At 37.2% G+C, this 22,260-nt stretch overlaps 1 pseudogene across 1 annotated transcript; it reads left to right on the top strand.

The window, feature by feature from the left end:
- Positions 1-2,054: 2,054 nt before the first annotated feature.
- LOC116555827 lies at positions 2,055-22,011 on the top strand (annotated as a pseudogene). The gene is made up of 2 exons (XR_004270692.1): positions 2,055-2,143; positions 21,088-22,011. The product of XR_004270692.1 is annotated as a ferritin heavy chain pseudogene (transcript).
- The last annotated feature ends 249 nt before the right edge of the window (positions 22,012-22,260 follow it).

The following is a 22,260-nucleotide window of genomic DNA, read 5'->3' as shown; positions in this document are numbered from 1 at the left end:
TGACCAGAGAAAAGTTCAATGACGCATAATTTAAATGTACACTACGTCTGATTCTGTATTTATGACTAGTGTTTTGTAGCTTACAGGACTTTTTCACTTATTTTGTATGCTATTCTTAACCTCTCTCTAGCAGTTAGTTAGAAGAGGTACTATTAATTTAAAAAAAAAAAAATCTTGAAGACACTGCAGTCCAAAAAGGTTTAAAGATTTCTTCTAACTCAAGAAGTAAAAGAGAAAGAGATGAGACCACTACATGTATATTTTCAATTGCAAATTCTTTGTTCTTTGCATTAAAAATGATTCTATGCTTCGATATCAAGGAGCAAGGATCAAAACTTATTTTTTACCCCACATATGAATGGAAAGATTTTACTTAGTTCTATTAAATTACAGCCTTCCTACTTGTATTAGTTCTCTGCTACTACTTAACAAATTACTACAAACTTAGCTGTTTAAAACAACTCCAGGAGTCTGGACACAGCATGATTGAGCTGTTTTTTTCTATCTAGAGTTTCTCAGTTGTTCTCAAAACATCCATGTATCAGCAAGGCTGCATTCTCTTCTGGAGGTTTTGGGGATGAACTCCCTTCCAAGCTCATTCAAGGTTTTGGCAGGACGCAGTTCCTCACAGGACCCCGTTGCCTTGACGGCTGCCATCTGGAGGCCAACCTCATTTCTCTGAGGCTGACACATTCCTTCTCACATGCATGTTCTATGTTCAAAGCAACAGCAGCAGGTCAAACCTCTCTCATCTTTTGAATTTCTTTGCCTCCTTTCCGCTCCCCTATCCTGCTTTTTAAAGGTCTCAAGTGATTAGAACGGGCCCACCTGGATAACCTCTGCATCTTAAGGTCAATTGAAACTGACTTGGAACTTTAATTATAACTGCAAAATTCCCTTCCAGCAGTACCTGGATTGATCTTTGATTAAATAACCAGGGTCCAAGAATATTAGGGGAAGAAGGGCATCGTTAGGATTCTGCCCAACACAACACTCAAAATGTGGTCCTTGGGCCGGCAGCATCAGCATCATGTGGAAGCTCGTTAGAAATGCAGAACTTCAGGCCTCACCCCAGATGTCCTGAAACAGCAATTTATCAAGATCATCAGGAGATCCATATGCATATTAATAAGAAGTGTTTGCTTCGGGGGAGGGTTTTTTTTTTTTCCTTTTTTTTTTTTTTTTTTGGCAGCAGACATTGGGTTGACAGAAATGAGAAGCAAACCATTCAATTCTTTTATTACATCTTGTGTTTCTTCTCTCCCTTTCTAACATGGAGAAAGGGGTCAGACAAGGCCAAAGGCAACTTTTTCATTCATGGCCTAAAAGTGTAAGCAGAGCTGAACCCTGCTGAGCTGCAGAAGGAAAAGAGATTTTTCAGGGCATTTGCAATGAAGCTTTTGATCGTTTATTACTTCTTAGCCTTCAGCATTCATCGTGGCATTCTTTGCTGCTGAGAGTGGACAATCTTAAGAATATTATGAAATCTTTTAGTGTTTGTTTATGGTACATGGCTGAAAAGTTTGAAACTTTAGATGAAAATAGAACCCTTTGCAGTACAAGGATAATAGTTAAAGGACAAAAATCAATTTTTTTTAGATGGAGGGAATTATGTACCCTCCAATTGTTAGGATATGCTGCATTATTTAGAATGTATCTCACAAGGGCTAGCTTTCCATGAGTGCATATTGATTTCATGTCCACTTAGCTATAGACCAAGATGCGACTATAAGGAAATCTAAGTGATGCTGGTTAAGGGTTTTAAATGTATGCTCAGCTTCTGAGAGCTAACCAACCTTACCAGGAGAATACTGAAAAACCTGGATGTGCCTCTGCTTGGTGCCAGCATGCTTACCATGTGGCAGCTCCTCTATCCTGGGTATAAAGTGGCAACTCTTCAATCATGGGTATAAGACAAGATAATGTAAAATGGATATAAAGAAAGAATCGTGAGATCAAACTTCTAATTAAACTCTGTAGCTAATGATAAAATGAATAGCTGATGAGGAAAAAGGGGAGAGACTAGATCAGAAAGTATTTGAATTTATGGTATGATGGTGTATATGCTGATGATGGAAGTGGGGGTGAAGTCAAAAGGCAAAGGATTAAATGCAGAAAAAAAGCCACAGGACCCTTTTAGCAGGTTAGAGCCAGAAACATCTAGTATTCATTTTGAAAATGTGACATGTCTCACACAGTATATGCTATGAAACATTGTATAATATATTAATAATTGTGCCATTATTTCTCATATATATTAAATATGCTAGGATTTTTTTCATGCATTATATGAAGCTTAGTAGAAATTTCTTCTTTGATTTCTGATTTTCTCCCTAATGGTAATGTGTCCAAAACTGAAATGGGAATGCCTTGCTAATATACATAGTACCAATAGCAATGAGCTAAAATTAATACATTTAACAAAATTTACTGCAGGCCACCTCCCTGCCAGAAGCCATACCAGGTGCTGGGGATACAAAAATGAATATGCCTTTTTTTTCAAGGAGCTTGCTATCTTGAGAATCAAACAAGCATGCAGACAATTATAAGATAATTTGATATATTTACTAAGAGGTACATGTAAATTGCTATGTGACGACAGGAAAATGAATGGTCAAATGTAGGAAATTGGGTGGCAGGAGTAAGGAAAGCCTCACAGAGAACATTGCAATGTGTTTCAAAGAACAGTGAAAGCTCATCTAACAGAGTAGAAGAGGAACTCTATGGCCAAATAAAATGATTAATCTCTGTTTAAAAGACACAGAAAATAAGTGTAGGTGTTGGTATACATAAGTTATAGCTATTCTACAGATTAGTGAGCAGATGAGGATATCAGTTCCATATGGAGGAAAATCAGGAAAAACAAAACAGAAGACATGGAGGATAAATTATTGTAATTCCTAAAAAATTACTTTATAAATTCAAATGTATACAAATGTCCTGCTCATTGTCTCCAAAGCAGTATTACCTACATTTTTCAGATGCAAAAGTTGATGCCCATGAAGATAAAATGATCTTCTCAGGCTTTTAGAGCCAATAAATGTTATAGACTCCAGGCCTTCTATTTCTACTACCAGCATAATCCATGACCATCTATGAAATAAAATGCTTTATTCCATCTTTTCTGACTATTGGTTGCTGGTTCATTCTCAATGTTTCAAACCTGGATAAATGAATTAATAAATGTGAGCACAGGGTACAGTGTTTGCTCCTAAAAGTCAATTAATCAATGTAAGATCTCTACATTGTCACCAGGCTTGTGCAAACTCTGCATGTTAAGCTGTAGAATTGTCAACACCTCCTCTCTCATCCCTTAGTCTGTTGGCCAATTCCCTCCAGTCTAGACCTCTAAATTAATCATCCTTAGAAATGGCTTTACTAGTCCTTTGTTCTAAAATGTGCAATGGTTTATTAATAATAGCTACCATTTCTGAGAATGTAATGTGGGGCAGCCTCTTGGCTCACTGTTTTGCATATATGATCTTGTTTAATATTCAAAACAATCCTTATGAGGTAGGCACTTTTATCATCTCTGTTTTTAGGGGATGAAACAATAGTCCAACAAGTGACAAGGTCAAGTTTCTTGACACAATTATAAAGAGGCACAGTCCTGATTACTAACAGTCTATTCACAGTACACGATGTACTCTTAACCTCTAAGCTTAAGCTGCCTCCTGCAGCAAGCTGATGGACAAAACAGGTGGAAACAAGAAATATGTATTGAGTATCTAGAGTCAGTATGACACAAATTAGGAGTTAGAAGCTTCATCTTCTCTGATTTGGGATTTGGGCCAGGGAGGATAGCAGAGCATCTATTGAAAATTATTTTTTTTGGCATTATGGGGAAAGTACAAGAGGATTTCCTGAATGAAACGATTTTCTTTAAAATAATTTTTTTTTACAAGCTCAGAATCAATTGGTTTGCTTTCCTTGGCTATAGTCATTTTAGGCAATGGACATCATCATCACCATCAGCAGCAGTGAATATGATCATTAGGCTTTAAATTGCCCTTACATTCTTGGTGGTTTCCTAGTGCAGTTCGATTTAAACTTGGTGACTACATTATAAAATAAAATGTATTAAGTTTTCTCAAAGTCAGCTCTGGAGTTTACATCAGAGTGCTGTGATTATACAGTATTTGGACTGGAGCTAAAAATGACATTTTCTTATAATATAAAGATTAGATTAAACTACTTCCCAAAATAAACAAAGACTAAGAAAATCTCAATATGCTTAAATATGCAATATACAAATGCTGAAAATAGACCTTTGATGTCACATACACATTCAAGTTATTATACAAGCAACAGCTCCAATGCCCAAGTCATAACCACAGCAAATGGGGTCCAGTGATAAAATTTGGTGCCCAATTCAATTAGCCTGACATTCTCAGAAGTGCTATGGCCAGGGAAGACTCAGCAATATGGACCTAGGAGGTTTTAAAAGAAGATGAAAGGAGGTACCTTCTTGATTTAGGAAGTATCATGTCCTGTTTTGCCATTTCTTACCTCTCCCAATTTTGATTTTATATGGAAATTTAGAGTTTCATAAAGTACATTTTTTCTTCCGTAACAGTATAGTCTGTGGCAGTGGTTCTCAAATGCTACCTGTTCAAATGCAGATTCCTTTATCCCACCTTCAGAGATTATAGTTCTAGAGATGGGGCACAGGAAGGAATGCTCCATGTATTATAACCCCTAAATATGTGAAATGCATTTCTATCCAAGAATCTACACCCACAAGTGCGTCTGCTATACCTGATCCATGAACTGCACTTTGAGAAACACTATTATGAAGAAAAGAAAAATGGCTTTGCAGTCATGGTGCCTTGGGTTTGAATCCTGGACTCTGACCAATCAAGAACTCTAGGACTTTGAGACAAAGTCTCTGAGTTCCCAGAAGCCTCAATTTTCTCATTTATAAAATAGGGATAAGAATGTTTACCCGGAAGAATTGTTTTGAGAATGGAAAGTAATATCTGTTCATTACCTTGGGCTGCGTTTACATGTTGAAAAGACTCAATAAGTATCATTTATTAAAAATATCATTACATTTTTAACAAGGATGAAAATGAGGATGATGGCAAAAACAGCCAAATCCTGTAGTGCAGTAACACATCCTCTTAACCAGGACAAAAGATAATACTTTCACCATGTGTCTGAACTGACTACCCCCATTCACCCCAGACACCCACATACACATACATAAACACATTGATAAACTGTTTTGGTTTCTAATGGGCCATAGATTGCTCACTCTTTTGGAAATGAGGAGACCTTTTTAACAAGTCCAAATTCCGTGGACATATACATAATATTACTTAAACTTTAGTATTCACTTGAGTGTTGAGGAGTGTGAATATGCCTATGGGTTATTGAATCCCTAGTATAATTCTACACACACCTCTACATGATCTACTCTCACTCATTTAATCCTGTGTAAGGGAATCTATAACTCATAGGTAATGACTCTATAACCTAAGCTATACCTTAAGAAAGGATTTTAAGAACGATTTTGAAAAGTTAAATTAACAACTGCTTCTCTGCTTTGTGATTTTAAAGTCATAATTAATATGACTAATTAACAATTGACTTCAAATTGATACAACAAATATTAAGAGGTGTCTGTAAGTCAAAATCCATGCTGATGGCCTGTATATACCAGAAAAAATGAAAAAAAGATGGTCCCTGAGCTCACTGGGGAGGAATCACGTTTTTCTCATTGGTCCTTTTGGTAGGGATCCATTGGGAAGGATTCTGTCCAATGGATCCCTACCCAAAGAGATTTTGGTTAGAAAAAAAATAGCCAAAGATCAGGCTAGAAAGAAATATTGCATTGACCACATCTTGGCATATATACATAAATATATTCATTATCATTGTGACAAGTTAGTGCAGGATTTCCGGGCTACATAAAACAGGATTAACACATACACTTTGAGGAAATCAGAAATGAAGACTCCTTTGTGGAGATGAAGAAAGGTTAGGGCCACTCTAATAGTTCTGTTGTTTAGGTTTCTTTGTAACCACTAAAAGTCTCTTTTTTGGTCATAAGCCAAAGAAGATGTAATAAAAATATTTCTAGTTTTATCTGTGAGCCCCACTGCAGGCTTATAATTCTGGCTTTATGAACAAGATAGAGGGAAGATAATGTTTATTTTTCTTGCTTAGACATTGAATGTCTATATATTCTCTTTATGAAAAACAAAACACAAATAAGAGGGAAATTTTTCAGAAATAATTTCCATACTTAACAAGCAAATTTTTGTCTAGAGTGCTGTCCAGACATATACCTATAGTCACAGTGGACTAAACACTCATCACTAAGAAGAATTTAACTATAGTTTTCTAATAACATAAATGACATATCCTAATGGAAGGAAATCGGAGAAATCTTCAGAGTCTAATATCATACGTGCTCTGTTCTTCCAATTTCTAATCTAACGTAAGACCTTTGAATATTTGATGTTGCTGCATATCAATGAATAATTTCTGATATCTTGAGACTGTAAAGTATTAATATAATTTATCCTGTTATCTTTTACTGTTTGGCATTGGGGGTCTCATTTTTGAGTTTGAGATATGTAAGTCTTAATTCATTTCAAGTCCCTACAGAACCCAAGATTCTTAAGGAGGAACAGACATTTTATCAAAATGCAACCAACTGCAACTCCTTACTATCTTCTCCTGCATCTTTTTTTCACCCTCAATGCATATGTAAACATGCATGGAGGGACAAATCACTAGTATATGATTTGCAGCTTTGCAAATATGCCATGATCTTCTACGTTTCTGAGACTTTGGACATGAGCTTTCTTGTGTCATTTCCCGTCCTTTATTATCTCAGAAAATTCATATTCATCTCTAAAACCTACTCCAGATCATCATTACCACCGATAATTATGAATAAAAATTAAAAATTGCATTTCTAAACAATTGGAGATTTTATACCATTAATACCAAATCTCCAGCTTGTTAAAAATGTAATATCTGTGAAGTGCAATGAAGCAAAGTTCAATAAAACAAGCTATGCCAGTACCTGCTTCAATTGTTTAGATAAGCTCTGCATCTTTCTCTCCTACTCAGGGCTGGCTTCAGAAGATGTGATCAGTTACCCATACCCTCTCCAGAAGGGTTCTGGCTTAGAGAATAGTGCACTGCAATTGTCATTTTTAAATATTTTCTAATTTTATCTTTAAACTTATGCTTTGAAAGATGTATCAATGGAGCATATGCCTGGGGTTTGGAGCCTTGGTTTATCAGTGGTACAACTTCCCACAGCCTCCCAAGAGTAGATTCTCAGTAGTTCACTCTCCCACTCCCTGTACCCCAAGCCACCCCTCCTCCCCTTCTCATCCCCACCCTGGCACTGCTGCCATCTTTCACCCTATGAGTGTCTGGAGAGTTGGGTACAGTGCTCCATGGCCTCTTGGGACTGGGCCCTGTGGCAGCCACCCTACACTGGCTGACAGCACTCCAGAGCACCTGGCAGGTGCCTGGCCAGTGGGAGGCTGTCTCTTCGTGGGAGTGAGCCTTTCCAACCTCTGTCCATGTAACCTGGCACACAGGTTTAAAGATCTTTGTGCAGTTGGCTATCTGCCATGGGTTGGAGTGGCAGCCTCATGAGAAATGGAAATGTCTAGCTCAACGTCTCAATGTTCGAGACCCCACGCCTGGCTGGGACACTAAGCAGGTCTGGCAGCTGGTAGGAAGGGCAACTCCAGGGTATATATGAAAGTCTGCTTTTGCCCCATGAGTACAACCTTGCTCCAGGGCATTCCTTCAGCTGACTCCTGTCTAGGGTAACGATCTCTTCCTCGTTCTAACCTTCTCTAAATCTGGCTTGTATTTATCTCTTCAGACCAATTCAAGTCACCCTCCACGGATAAACCATGTGATACAAGCATGCAATTACAGAGATTCTGCATAAGGGCTAAATGCTCTGATGTTTATATTTAAAACTATCATTGCACAGTATTACCAATGGTAAAATTAATGCTAATCACTTGCATAGAAAATAAGTTGCCTGCAAATTAAATTTTTTTTAAATGACAAGGTGGTGGCTCACACCTGTAATCCCAGAACTTTGGGAGGCCGAGGTGGGCATATTACCTGAGGTCAGGAGTTCAGGACCGACCTGGCCAACATGGTAAAACTACATCTCTTCTAAAAATACAAAAAAATTAGCTGGCATGGTGGCATGTGCCTGTAGTCCCAGCTACTCAAGAGAGTGAGCCATGAGAATCGCCTGAACTGGGCTGGCAGAGGTTGCAAAGAGCTGAGATCATGCCACTGCACTCCAGCTTAGGCAACAGAGCAAGATGACATCTCAAAAAAAAAAAAAAAAAAAAGTGAAGAGGAAGATATCATTAAAAAAAAAGAAACATGGCCTGGCACAGTGGCTCACGCCTGTAATCCCAGCACTTTGGGAGGCTGAGGTGGGTGAATAATGAGGTCAGGAGTTGAAGACCAGCCTGACCAAGATGGTGAAACCCCATGTCTACTAATAATACAAAAAAAAAAAAAATTCGCTGGGCGTGGTGATGGGCACCTGTAATCCCAGTTACTCAGGAAGCTGAGGCAGGAGAATCACTTGAACCCGGGAGATGGATGTTGCAGTGAACCAAGATCATCGCACCATTGCACTCCAGCCTGAGCAACAGAGTGAGACTCCATCTCAAAAAAAAAAGAAAAGAAGAAATATATTTGTATGCACTATTAATGGCATTATTAATGGCATTTTTTTCTGGCTTTTTGAACAAAATATTTTATTTTTTTCACCAGGACTTACTAATCAAGTAGCAAGGTCTGTTCCTACTTAAAATTCAGTCCCTGAAAATTGGAGTACATACTTTATTAACTTGCTATTCTGTACCTAGCAGAATATCTGACATTTATCAAATTTTCAATAAATGCTTTTTTTGAGATCATTTACATAAATTTGGTTTATGATATATATATATATATATATTTGTGTGTGTACAATATGTATGTAACACTAGAATTCTACATATTTATGATTATATTGTTTAGACTTTGGTTCATAGAGAAAGCTAAGATGAATATGAATACTATTACAGTTTTTGGATTGTCTACTTTCCAAGTGCTTATCATTTTGTTAACACCTGTGGCTAAATGTAGACAATACAGAATTTGGTATAACCAGATGTCTTTTAATATGAATATTTCCAGAACATTAGGTTCTAAGTAGCTTATTTTTTCTGTAAGCGACACTTTCATTTACTTAAAATATAGGAAATGTATTTAATGGTGGCTGTGTAGAGACACACAAACACATAGTTACCTACGCACAGTCATCTACATAAATTCATACTTACAGATACAGATACATAAAGCCATATGTGAACACGGAGACACACAGATGTCTTCAGAGGAACATATACACGAAGATTACAGACGCACACACATAAACATCTACACATGCACACATACTGATTTAAACACATGCATACTTGCAAACACACAAATCTATAACTAGAAACACACATACTGATTCAATTGCACATAGTCACATATCCATGTATACACACAGCTCATATACATAAACTAATATGTACACAAACAACATATGCTCACAGATACACACACACACACACATAGACACAAACTCATGCATACAGACACCTAGACACTTACATACATGCACATACTCATATCCCTTCTGTCACGTGCTTTTGGAATTGAACAGAATTGTTTGAAATTAAATGAGAATAGCTAGATGAGCTGCTTCTAGCAAAAGAGAGGAATACAAAAAGAAAAATAGAAACAACTATAAAATCATTGCCTATACCAAAAAAAAAGCTATTTCTCTTTCTTTTCTGATAATTAAGTCACTTTGGTTAAACATTTAATAATTGTTGCCTTAATATCTACTATGTGCCAGGTCCTGTCTGACTGTCCCTGTTCGTGTAAAGCATATACCATATTAACATGGCTGAATATGGAAGCGTTTTTTTTCACTTTCTTAATACGTTGTAACTTTGTTGCAGAATTGTGGAAGCCCCATGATATGTCATGCAAGTTCAATGGAGATACTAATAACTTTATGGAAAGCAAGATATGCCCCCAAATCCCTTCTCTCTGCCCCTCCCTCTATATATTATTATTTTTCCTAAATCAAAAGACAAACCCAAGTTTCCCAAGACCTCCCAACCATGTTTATTGTGCAGTCTGCAGAACTGTGAGTCAGTTAAACCTATTTTCTTCATAAATTACCTTGTCTTAGGTAATTCTTTATAGTAGTGTGAGAGCAAATTAGTAAAATACCCCTGTCCCATCTATCTGTTCTTTTCCTGTGTGTTCTTCTATATTTGCCATTTAAATTAGCTCATGACCTTGTTTTTCTCTGTGTGTTTTATTTTGTTGTGTTTTGTTTTCCAGATAGATGCAGCATTCACTAGAAGAATGAAATTTAATTAGATATATGTCAAAGTTACTATATAGTACTAAACAAGAATATATGAATCATTAATACTCCTCTAACGAGGATGGATTAAAAGTATAGCAGAGGTAATTGCCATACTCTCCATTCGTCCTTCTCACCCCTCTTTGTGTAGCATGTGGCAGTAAAATGACATCTAGTTTTTAGAAGTCTGTTTCTACAATCACACAAGTTACAGTTTCTGCTACTCAGCCTTGTAAATTCTGTCCAGCAAACTACATGTGCACACAATTCCTCATTTGTAACTTTGGGACAATAATTAACTCCTTAATGGGGTTTCCATGAGACCACATTGATCTGGAAGTATACGGAATCAAAGAGAATTTTTAATATAAGAAATTTATCAAAAATGCCAGGTATTTGAAGCTCTAAACAAAGTTAAAAATATTTAATTAATAAAATAAATAGTGTTTTCCTACTAAGCCTTAGAGGTGAAAAATCCTTCTAGAATACTTTTTGGTTGTTCCTCCTTAACTTTATGTAGAAAAGCTAGAAGTAAGGGTGTTCATTTCCATCTTTCATCCTTACAGGAAATTTTGCAAACTTCTATTTACACATGGTGCACACAGACACGTACACACATGCACTACTCTACATTTTAGTATTAATAGGACTCCTATTCACCAACATTAACAGATTGCTAACAATCTGTCAAACACTTCTTTTACCATTTGAGTTTGTCCTGGCCATTAAAAGAGAAAAGAGATATGTATTTTCATGCCAATTGAATGGGTGGAAAAACTACATTTCCAAGAAACTGTATTTGTGCTATCTTCCTCCTACCTATCCACGTTAATCTCCTTTCATGGTAATTTACCCCCAGTGCTATGTCCTCTCCCAGCACACACACAAACACTCATATCCTGTTTCATATCAGAAGCAGGAAGCTGATACAGTCTCAGGAAGCCTATGAAGAAACGGCAAGTGGCTGTTTGCTCCGTCAAGTCTCTTGACACCTAAAAATCTCCCACTGATTCTTCAGGCCTCAGCTGTAATGCCTGGAATGCTCCCACTTCTGTGAAGGTCTATCTGACCCAAAAAGGAGAGTTGTGGTTCTTTATCTTCCAAAGATATTTCTTCTTATGATAATGTCTTCTACCATTGAAGCTCCTTTTCTTATGGAAATTGCTTAAAGCCATTTTTGTCCTCCCCAGTGGAATGTAAGCTTCTTGAAGTCAAAGGCATATTGTGATATATACCTACCACGAACCATTGTTATTTCCAAGGTCACATGTGTATAACTCAAGCTTTTAGCTTTTTATAGTCTGTTGTTTGTTTTCAACCATATCGGAAGAGCTTTGATTTTACATTTTTACATTGGCTTCTTCCTTTTTAACTGAGACTTTCTTTCCACTAAAAAGGCCTCTGCCAAAGAAAGAAAGAATTCATGGTCTCATTATAATTCTCCACATGCCAAAGGACCTTGTGGTGAAGTCCTGGATCACATGCAATGCTTTTGAACTTTACTGACTCTATTCTGAACATACACAAGAATTGTCTATAGAATTAGAGCAACTCAAAGTAGACTTCTATTCACTAAGTTCCAGCATACACTTTGAAGAGTTAGTAGCAGTAGCAGTTAATTTGTCACTTTCTCTCTTCTGTTTCTAAATAATGATTTCTTAGTCATGTTAGTGCATAAACAAATAGAATTATTTAAATGTTGAATGGCATTTTTTCTGTACCTTGCTTAAGCACTCATAAATCCTGAAATATGGCTTCATATTTAATCTATTGTTGTGATCGTATTGGGAAACACACATTGGGGTCACTGATAAGTTCACAGTTTCTCCTCCAGTGTTGATATCTTTATAATCACATATTCAGGTCAAGCAGGTGACTCCTTACCAGGGCAGCCTTATGACCTGAGATGGCTCAATAACTCACTCCCTACTGATAGAGATTGGCTCAAACTATTGGCATGAGATTCTACCCAGGCCATTCATGTCCCATTCTCTTTGGCTGGAAACTGGACAACTGTATAGTGCAAAGTGCTTCTTTCTCTGTATTTTCTTTGGAGAGGGCTTAGCAGTAAAAACTGGAAAAGAGTGAGAGGCGAAAAAGGAGAGTAAACCAAGAGAATGATAAAGCTGCTTTGGTATGCCTGATGTATCGTCTCTACCTATTCCTTGATAATATTGAAAGAAAAGAATGAAAGTCCCCCTTTTGGGTAATAGTGACAGAAAGTAAACTCCATCTAGGACTTTGCTTCTCAAAATATGTCTGTGGACCAGAAGCACTGACATTATTTGGGAAGTATGTATGCGTACGGTATGTTAACTTTTAGAGTAAACATAATGCATATTAAGCTTCATGACTGATTTATTTTTTAATTGCTAAGTTCCCAGTAAACAAATTGGCACATTCTATATTCTCCACATATACTTACTGAATGAATAAATGCATGAGTGAATTATGTAAAAAATTTTACAGACAAATAAAATGAAGCCCAGAGAAATTGAGACATTAAAGTCATCTAAAGAATGGTTGATCTATTATCTATGTTACTGCCCTAATGTCTGAGAATAGGTATATTTAAATTTTCCTCTTCCCCACCCCTCAACAATTTTCTTCACCCAAGACAACAAAATTAGAAGCCAAACACATAGCCAAATGGAAACCCCCAATCGGGAAAATCCATGAAAATGAGAGGAACTTTTTCTAAAGCATCTTCTTTTCTGCAAATATCCTTCTGTTGAGTGGGTGGCTTAGGTGGCATAAGCATATTTATTATGAGGTGATGACACTTTTGCTTGAGTGTCATATTCTTCGGCTGTAGAAAAGATAGAATCAAAGTGAAACTGCAGCAGCTGATCAGCCTCTGACCAACTGGAGAGTGGAAAGTCTCCAAGAAGCAGGAACCCAGGTAATCACCTGATGTATGCTCTGTCCATGGTAGACCCCTCCACAGATGGAATGAGTTCAATTTATCAAAATAAACTTCATGGCATTTCTATTTGGGGGTGCAGTGCAGTTCTTATTATTGGAAGGATTTTTATCTGCAAAGCAATATATAGGGAAGGGCTCATGGAAATTTAAAGTGATTGTGATTCAGGTACGCCTTGGCATGAAAATAGATGCCAAAAGATGAAGGTTATTTTTTTTCTTTATTTTTTCTTTTCTTTTCTTTTTTTTTTTCTTGTATTCCATCTGAACAACTTCTACGCTGTTAAATTTACCAACTGTCTCTACACCATCAGAACTCACCACTTATGAAATATATTTAGCATTTCTACACTGTTTATGGACAATATCCTAGACAGTTTCTCCTTCACATCTTAGATTTCTATTTCCTAAGCTGTTTGTCATTGTCTTAACTTCTGGATTGCTATTTTGTATCATGATAATAGCCCTGAGCTCATCCTCCCTTTCAACTTGGAAATGGTGGAACTAATACTATTCTCTTGAGCTTTATTTAAGCATGACCAAATTGTGGTTTTTTGATTCATTTATTCAAATATTTACTTGTGAATGCAAGATAACACACACTGCTAAATGCTGGAAGATGAAAACACAGTACTCTCACTCATGCACACAAACTTAAGTCGTACTTAGCGTATATTACTGTGTAATTACAATACAGTGAGATGTTTCTATGCAGACATGGACTGCCTCTGAATACTTGTAATAAAGGCCATGAAAGACCCATCTCTCCAGCATAATCTTAACAGACTCATCCCTTAGCACCATACCAATTCCTCAGGGTTTGTCTCACCGCTGTCCTCAGGCCATTGCCCTATAACTTTGAGGCAACCCTTTAGACTCACCTACATCCTCCTCTACCACCCTTTGCTTATCTCAACTCTTATATTTGCAGACGCAGAGAATTACAGTGTTCTGCCTAGTTGTTAACACCCAACAAATATTAAATATCTTGATGAAAATTATTGTTCTTAATTCATCTTTAGAACTCTACTATTTAATACTGTGTCTTCTATTCAGAGATGCTCAGTAAATGTTGAACTCATTGGCTCATTTGACAAATGCAAAACAAGCTTAAAGTGTCATTTTCTTCAATGAAATTCAAAAAAGGATTAACTTTGTCATCCCCAGAAATGAAGCCATTTCTAATATGCCTTCAGTGAAGGAGAAGAGGGGAAAAAAAAAAACACTTTGCAAATTATGGTAACTTGACAGCTGCTTGCTAAACAATACCACATTAATTTTCAACGTTCTGCACATGGCTGAGTGGAAGATCCCTTAATCCCAGGTCCCATTTTATTTTTGCCTCATTGTCTCTGTCCCCTCATTGTATCACTTGCAGAAATCACCAGTGGCTGTGCACTCTCTTAAACCTTATTATTGTCAGAGAAGTCATAGACGAGGTTAATGCAGATCTGCTTCCCAGAGGTATGTTAACATGGATTTAAGTTATTTATTTTGAGTGATTGACTTTGAGAAAACTCCTTCTTTATCAGTTATTACCAGAGAAATAGAACCTTACAAAAGTGACAGTAAACCAACCATGTATTCTTGAGGCATAATAAGTTTTAAAGAGATTGAGATTAATTTGGTCATTTATGAGTAGGCGTAATCAGATGACCCTGCATGCTGAGGCCAGTGAGACAGTGTGTCAGAGGTTTAAATTACTGGCTCTAAAAGATCTACATTTCTGAAACTTTTCTGAACACATTCTCTAAGTTTTAGTTATGCTACTGTGATATCATTGTTCTTCTTCCTGGCTTACTGTTTCCCACAAATGATTCCTTCATAGGAAAGAGATGAGAGAGTCCTTCCTGAAGAGGCTCTTTGCTTTTCAAAAATCCAAACTGCTTTATCTAATCATTGAAAACCTAATAACCTACTTAGAGAAACTGAAGATATCTTTCAAATGCAGGATATGAGTGGCACAAAATACACAGCCTAGATAAAAAATAGGAAAGGTAATTGCAATTGAGCCAGTATTTTAGAGAGTAAAGTGCTTGTTGATATGCTCATTCTCATCCAATAAATAAAAGGATTGAGACAATGCATATTTTTTGCTATACAAAGTTATTTTTATTTGCTTAGGCTGTTTGACAAAATGCACATATTCACAGGCATTTCAGAAATCACCTGCAGAGTGCATCAGATATGCCATTCCTAGGAAAGGCCATGTGGGCTGGGAAATGGGCCAAGAGAAATGCTCCAATGAGTATACTCCTCTTAAAAGTCAAATGATACCTTGGTCTTCAGGAAGGTCTTCTTGGGGTTGATAAGCATTGGAACACAAGTGACGTTAATCATTACAGTATGACATGGAGTTGAAAATACTGAAAACTGACTATGCTCCTAATCAGGTTATAAACAGGAATATTCTGAATTTCCTAATCCTATTAGGATCACTCCTCATCAGGACTAAAACATGGTGAGAACCTGTTTCTACTAAAAATGAAATAGTTAGCCAGCTGTAATGGCATGCCCCTATAGTCCCAGCTACTCAAGAGGCTGAGGCAGGAGAATCTCTTGAACCCGGGAGGCAGAGTTTGCAGTCAGCCGAGGTCATGCCATTGCACTCCAGCCTGGGCAACAAGAGAGAAATTCCATCGCAAAAAAAAAAAAAAAAAAAAAAAAAAAAAAAGAGTATCCATCAGGAGGAATCCAAATGTGAATATTCTTATGATCAAAAACAGAAAATATTTCAAAAGTAGGAAGACGATTATCAATGTACTCTTTTGCAAGCACATAACAATTAATAAAATTGTAGCTTGAAACTTGTATTTTAAATTTATATTCGCATATGTATATATGTATTAGGTATATATAGTAGTTCCCCCTTGTATGTGGGGGATATGTTTTAAGACCGCTTAAAAACATATGATAGCACCATCTCACATGCTGTGATAGCACCACACACTATATCATGTTTTCTTCTTAATACATAATAACTTAATGCTTACCTAGGATTAAGTTAAATTTACAAATTATGCACAGTAAGTGATTAACAACAATAGCCAATAAGATAATACATTTTAAACAATGCACTGTAATAAAAGTTGTATGAATATAGTCTCTCTCTCTTTCAAAATGTCTTATGATACTGAACTCACCTATATTTTTGGACAATCATTGACCATGGATAACTGAAACCACAGATAAGGGAGGACGACTACATGTGAATATATATACACATATATTTGGAAATTATTCTAATTATACAGCATATAAAATCTATATTTATATAAATTTCTATTTAAACTTATACATGTAGCTATATATGTGTGTGTGTCTGTAATTTGAAGAGGCTTCAAAATGACAGCAAATAAGAAATAAAATGTGCTTCTGTGCATTCCCCTACATAGCTTAGGGTCTGATCTCAAACTACCATGGCTTTCCCAGCAACAGCTGTCACTCTGCAACATGAGCCTTGGTATCTCAGCCTTTGAGTCCTACAAAACCATTAGAGCCATAAGGAACAATTTGTAGTCCCAAGTGCACATACGTGTGTTTTCTTGTGGTTTCCTGCATCAGAATATGCCTCACCTTATCCATCTGGCTAATTTCCACTCAATTTCCACTCACCTTTCATGAACAAAATAAAATGCCAGTCATTTTGGATAACTATCACTGACTCCTTCAGCCCATTAAGAGCTATAGGCTCAGTCCTCTCCTGGCATCTTTTCACGCTGCTATGCCAATATGCCTCACATTCCTGCAATTATCTACTCATTTTTCTAGATTCTTTACCTCCACAGACTAAGAGATACCGAAAGGCATGAAAGCTATATCACTGATTTTTGCTTCCAAATATCTAAAACTACATTCTCAAATACTAGAATAGAGCCATATCCTACAAATATTCACTATATGAATGGGTTGCTATATATATTTTTTCCCTTTTAGGCATTTCATAACCACTCTTCTATTGTAAGCTCCATTTTGTTCACATTTTAGTTTAGATCAACCTCTTCAAAAGCATAAACTTTTGCCAAGAAATTATATATAATGTTTTAGTGATGATCTGTATAAGCCTATACATATTTTGTCTACAGAATCTCTGAGTTATCCTTCAAAAATGTTTATAGGTTCTCCAACTTTGAGAATATTCACTCTAATCCAGAAATATAGCATTTTTTAAAAATGTATCTCCTCTAGAAGACCACAGCCTTGATTGTAGTTGGAAATACTCACCAAACTTTTCATTTCAAATATTTCTGCCTTGTATTAAAAAGATGAAGTTCACTATTTGCAGTATCAAAGAAGAAAGAATACTTGTCAAACCATTTTGGTAAAGTTCCAAGCAAGGAAGTTTGGATTTTATCAAAGAATGTCTTTGTAGTGAAATCATTGAGGCTTTTTAAAAGTTATGACTTCTGACCATAGGGACTATTGTTTTTAGGCCTGTAAATCCATTAGTGAAAGAGAAAATAGAACTCTCTCTTGAAGGGAAAAGACATATCACAATGCTTACGCAGAGACCATCCTTCTGAACTTGGATATTTCTGTGTATTTGAAGTAAACATAGGACAGAATAAGCATATAATTAGGTATTACATAGATCTCTCTCTATTTATCTTGACTCTTCCATCCCTAATTTTTATACACAGTATTATTTGGCACTTGTTGAAAAAACTTTTTTAAAATCAGAATGCCCACCTGATAAATCAAAATAGCTCAATTATATGCTCTATTCTTAAGTCTCCTCTCTGGAATCCCTGATGAATCACCATCTAACATAGCAAAAACATGTTTTCTGGAAAAGAATTGATACAACAATGGAGATGTTGAGTTAATTGACAGAATCCTATTCTCACTAAAAATATTTCTCATATTTAGTTGAAATCTTTTAATTTGGCTACAATCACCTGATATTTCCTCTGTTTCTTAACTGCTTCTATTCCACCTAAATTTTCTTTTAATATCAAATAAATTTTATGCTTCAGACCACAGTGCAGGCTGGAGTCTTGGGTTCCTGTGGTTTCATGCTGCAATGACAGGAAGTGAGATTTGGGGTGACATCATTTTTCATTTTTGGTATCTCTCAGATTTGTAAATATTAAATATTTTAAAAATTAAAAAGAAAATGTTTGTTTGAAAACCTGTGTTTTAAAAATACTGTGCATATCCAGATTGAGTAGTGCTTCATCTTCTGGCTGTTGTGCAAAGAGGATAATTCTTTCATCTTTACTTTTTTATTCTAATACACTAAGAGACCAGGAAGATAATACTCCTATGTACTTTCTAACTCAGTATCCACATATCACTAGCATGGAGCAGTGGGAAAAAAGGAGCACCTTAAATTCAGACAGAGTTGTACTTGAATTTTAGACCTAGTGCGTATAGACAAAAGTGTGAGCTAAATTTTTGTTTTTACTTTCCTACACCTTATATTTCTCTTCTATAACATAATAACATGATGGTGTATTAACATGATAATGCATGTGAAATAGCCAATAAATTGTTCAGAAAATCATAAATGTTCCATAAATGTTAAATCCTTTATCCCAAGCTTTGTTACAATTGCTTATTATTTGGTGTACTTATAATTTTATCCATTCATTCTTTCATACTCTATTTTTTTTTTTGACATGGAGTTTCATGTCAAAAATTCTTTTTGCCCAGGTCAGAGTGCAGTGGTGTGTTCTCGACTCACTGCAACCTACGCCTCCAGGGTTCAAGCGATTTTCCTGCCTCAGCTTCTGGAGTAGCTGAGATTACAGGTGCCTGCCTCCACGCCCAGCTAATTCTTGTATTTTGGGTAGAGATGTGTTTTCACCAAGTTGGACAGGCTGGTCTCAAACTCCTGACCTCAGGTGATCCACCGGCCTCAGCCTCCCAATATACTGGAATTACAGGTGTGGGCCAACACTCCCGGCCTCAGTCTTTCATACTCATTCGTCTAATCATATCTCAATTCTCCCATTCTTCATCATTCAATCCACAAACACACTGAGCACTTTTTATGTTACAAATAACTTTGTTAAGTGCTGAGTGCTAGAGACGAGTAACGATTCCTGACTGTAAGCAGATCTCAGCCAAGTGGGAATGACCTTTATATAATCACTAATAAGAAACAACTTGTTTTATGAAAAAGAAATAAATGAAGTACAATAGAGTACAAAGGAAAGGGGTTCTCAAAAGGAAATGAATGTCAAGTATGGGGGTTACATTAGATAAATGTAACTTTGTAGTCTATATTTTGTAGTCCATTACCCGTGCTAAGTACTTTACCTGAGGCATATTGTTGGCAGTCCTCCCAACAATAATTGCTGTTATAGAATTAGACTCATTTTATAAATAAAGGGGATAAGGCTTAAGTAAGTTAAATCACGTGGCCAAATTCAAGTCATAAGTAGTCGATCTTGAATTTGACCCTACACTAGTTCTTGTAACTATTATACTATGTTACCTTCATGCAAAGGACAGATGTTAACAGCATCATAGTATAAACTTGAGAAAGAGCACAGTTGTGTTCTTCAGTTTTATATTTGTATTGTACAGAATAAATTGAAAAAAATAACCTGGATAAATAATGATTGATGAGAGCCTCTTCCCGCTAGGAAAATACCCAAGTTCCTGAGAGCAATGATTAAACAGCTGAATAGCAGATAAAAAGAGACAGACTCAGGGATCTTAACACCATAAAAGCCACAATGCATTTGCGTATATGGTTGGCCCTTTTGTTAATAATGGGTATGATTTGACTATACTTTCAGAATACTCTAATCGTATTTTACTGAAAAATATCAAGTTCATATTGCAATGCTTTTTGCTGTTGTTTTTGTTGGTGGTGTCTTGGGCAAAGGCAATTATTTCTGTAGAGTGCAATGAGGAAGAATAATGTGCCCAACATTATTTCAGCTAGCATCACGCTGAGCCCTTTTTCCAGATGAAAACAATTCATTTCAGTATTCTTTATGTCTTTGGTTTAAATTAAAAGCTATCCTTTGACCTTCTTTCCTTATTTTATTTTTTTCTCCATCTATCCCTCCCTTTTTTCCCCCTTCTTTCCTTTTCTCCTTCCTTTGTACTTCCTTCAATAGCCATTAACTGAGACTCCAGTAGGAAACTGAATAGGAAGGCCAGAACCTGATGGGGGAGTAAGTAGCATCCACAGGAGGAGAGTTGGGCACAAGCATTTGGGGAAAAGAGACAGAGTGGCAGCAGTGGCCTGGCACAGGAAATCAAAACTCAAAGAGGTAGAGGAAAGAATTTGTCCAGGGAGGTTGTGGGTGACAGCGGAAGCCCAGTGTGGGATGCTGGAGCTCAGACACTGCAAAGAAGCCTGACAGACATCACCTAATCAAGTAATCAATGTTATTATATTCAAAATTGGGACAAATTGAAATTGCACATCACTTGCTAAAAGGCAATGAGAAGAACACAGCAACATTTCTGTCATATTCCCATCCAAAATACTGTGTAACATGAATCTAATCATGAGAATATATAAGATAAACCCAAAATAAGGGAGATTCTAGGAAATAACTGCCCTATGTCTTCAAAAGTGACAAGCTCATGAAAGTCAAGCCAAACATCAGCAATTCTGCAGATTGAAAGACATGAAATAGACCTGGCAACTAAATGCAATGTGAGATCTTGAACTAGATTCTTTTTTCTACAAAGATAGTAGTCTTGGATAAGAAAAAGGAAAGCATTAATTTTAATTTTCTGATTTCAATGGTTGTCTTAAGGTAATACAATAGAAAATCTTGGAGACGTTCTTCGCCCAAAGTCGCCGCGGTTTCCTGCTTCAACAGTGCTTGGACGGAACCCGGCGCTCGTCCCCCACCCCGGCCAGCCGCCCACAGCCAGCCCTCCGTCACCTCCACACCGGGTCCTCGGATCGCCCCAAGGCCCCCGCCGCCACTCCAGCGCCGCGCAGCCGCCACCGCCGCCGCAGCCTCTCCTTAGCAGCCGCCGTGACAACCGCATCACCTTCGCAGGTGCGCCAGAACTACCACCAGGATTCAGAGGCCGCCGTCAACCGCCAGATCAACCTGGAGCTCTACGCCTCCTGTGTTTACCTGTCCATGTCTTACTACTTTGACCGCGATGATGTGGCTTTGAAGAACTTTGCCAAGTACTTTCTTCACCAATCTCATGAGGAGAGGGAACATGCCAAGAAACTGATGAAGCTGCAGAACTAACGAGGTGGTCGCATCTTCCTTCAGGATATCAAGAAACCAGACTATGATGACTGGGAGAGCGGGCTGAATGCGATGGAGTGTGCATTACATTTGGAAAAAAATGTGAATCAGTTACTACTGGAACTGCACAAACTGACCACTGACAAAAATGACCCCCACTTGTGTGACTTCATTGAGACACATTACCTGAATGAGCAGGTGAAATCCATCAAAGAATTGGGTGACCACGTGACCAACTTGCGCAAGATGGGAGCACCCCAGTCTGGCTTGGCAGAATATCTCTTTGACAAGCACACCGTGGGAGACAGTGATAATGAAAGCTAAGCCTTAGGCGAATTTCCCCACAGCCACGGGATGACTTCCCTGGTCACCAAGGCAGTGCATGCATATTGGGGGTTCCTTTACCTTTTCTGTAAGTTGTACCAAAACATCCACTTAAGTTCTTTGTACCGTTCCTTCAAATAAAGAAATTTAGTACCCCCCCCCCCAAAAAAAAAAAAAAAGAAAATCTTGGTGGTAGATATCACACACAAAAGTTTCAGGGGTTGTAATACAATCACATTAACCACTTTCTCTCAAACAGTTTAAGAAAAAAAAAATGTGCCGGGCGCGGTGGCTCACACCTGTAATCCCAGCACTTTGGGAGGCCGAGGCGGGTGGATCACGAGGTCAAGAGATCAAGACCATCCTGGTCAACATGGTGAAACCCCGTCTCTACTAAAAATACAA

Source organism: Sapajus apella, unplaced genomic scaffold (assembly GCF_009761245.1).
Source record: "Sapajus apella isolate SASKATOON/1434 unplaced genomic scaffold, GSC_monkey_1.0 scaffold15, whole genome shotgun sequence".
In the NCBI taxonomy this organism is placed as follows: Eukaryota; Metazoa; Chordata; class Mammalia; order Primates; family Cebidae; genus Sapajus; species Sapajus apella.
Note: the sequence above shows the minus strand (reverse complement) of the source record. Positions and strands in the feature narration are given on the sequence as shown.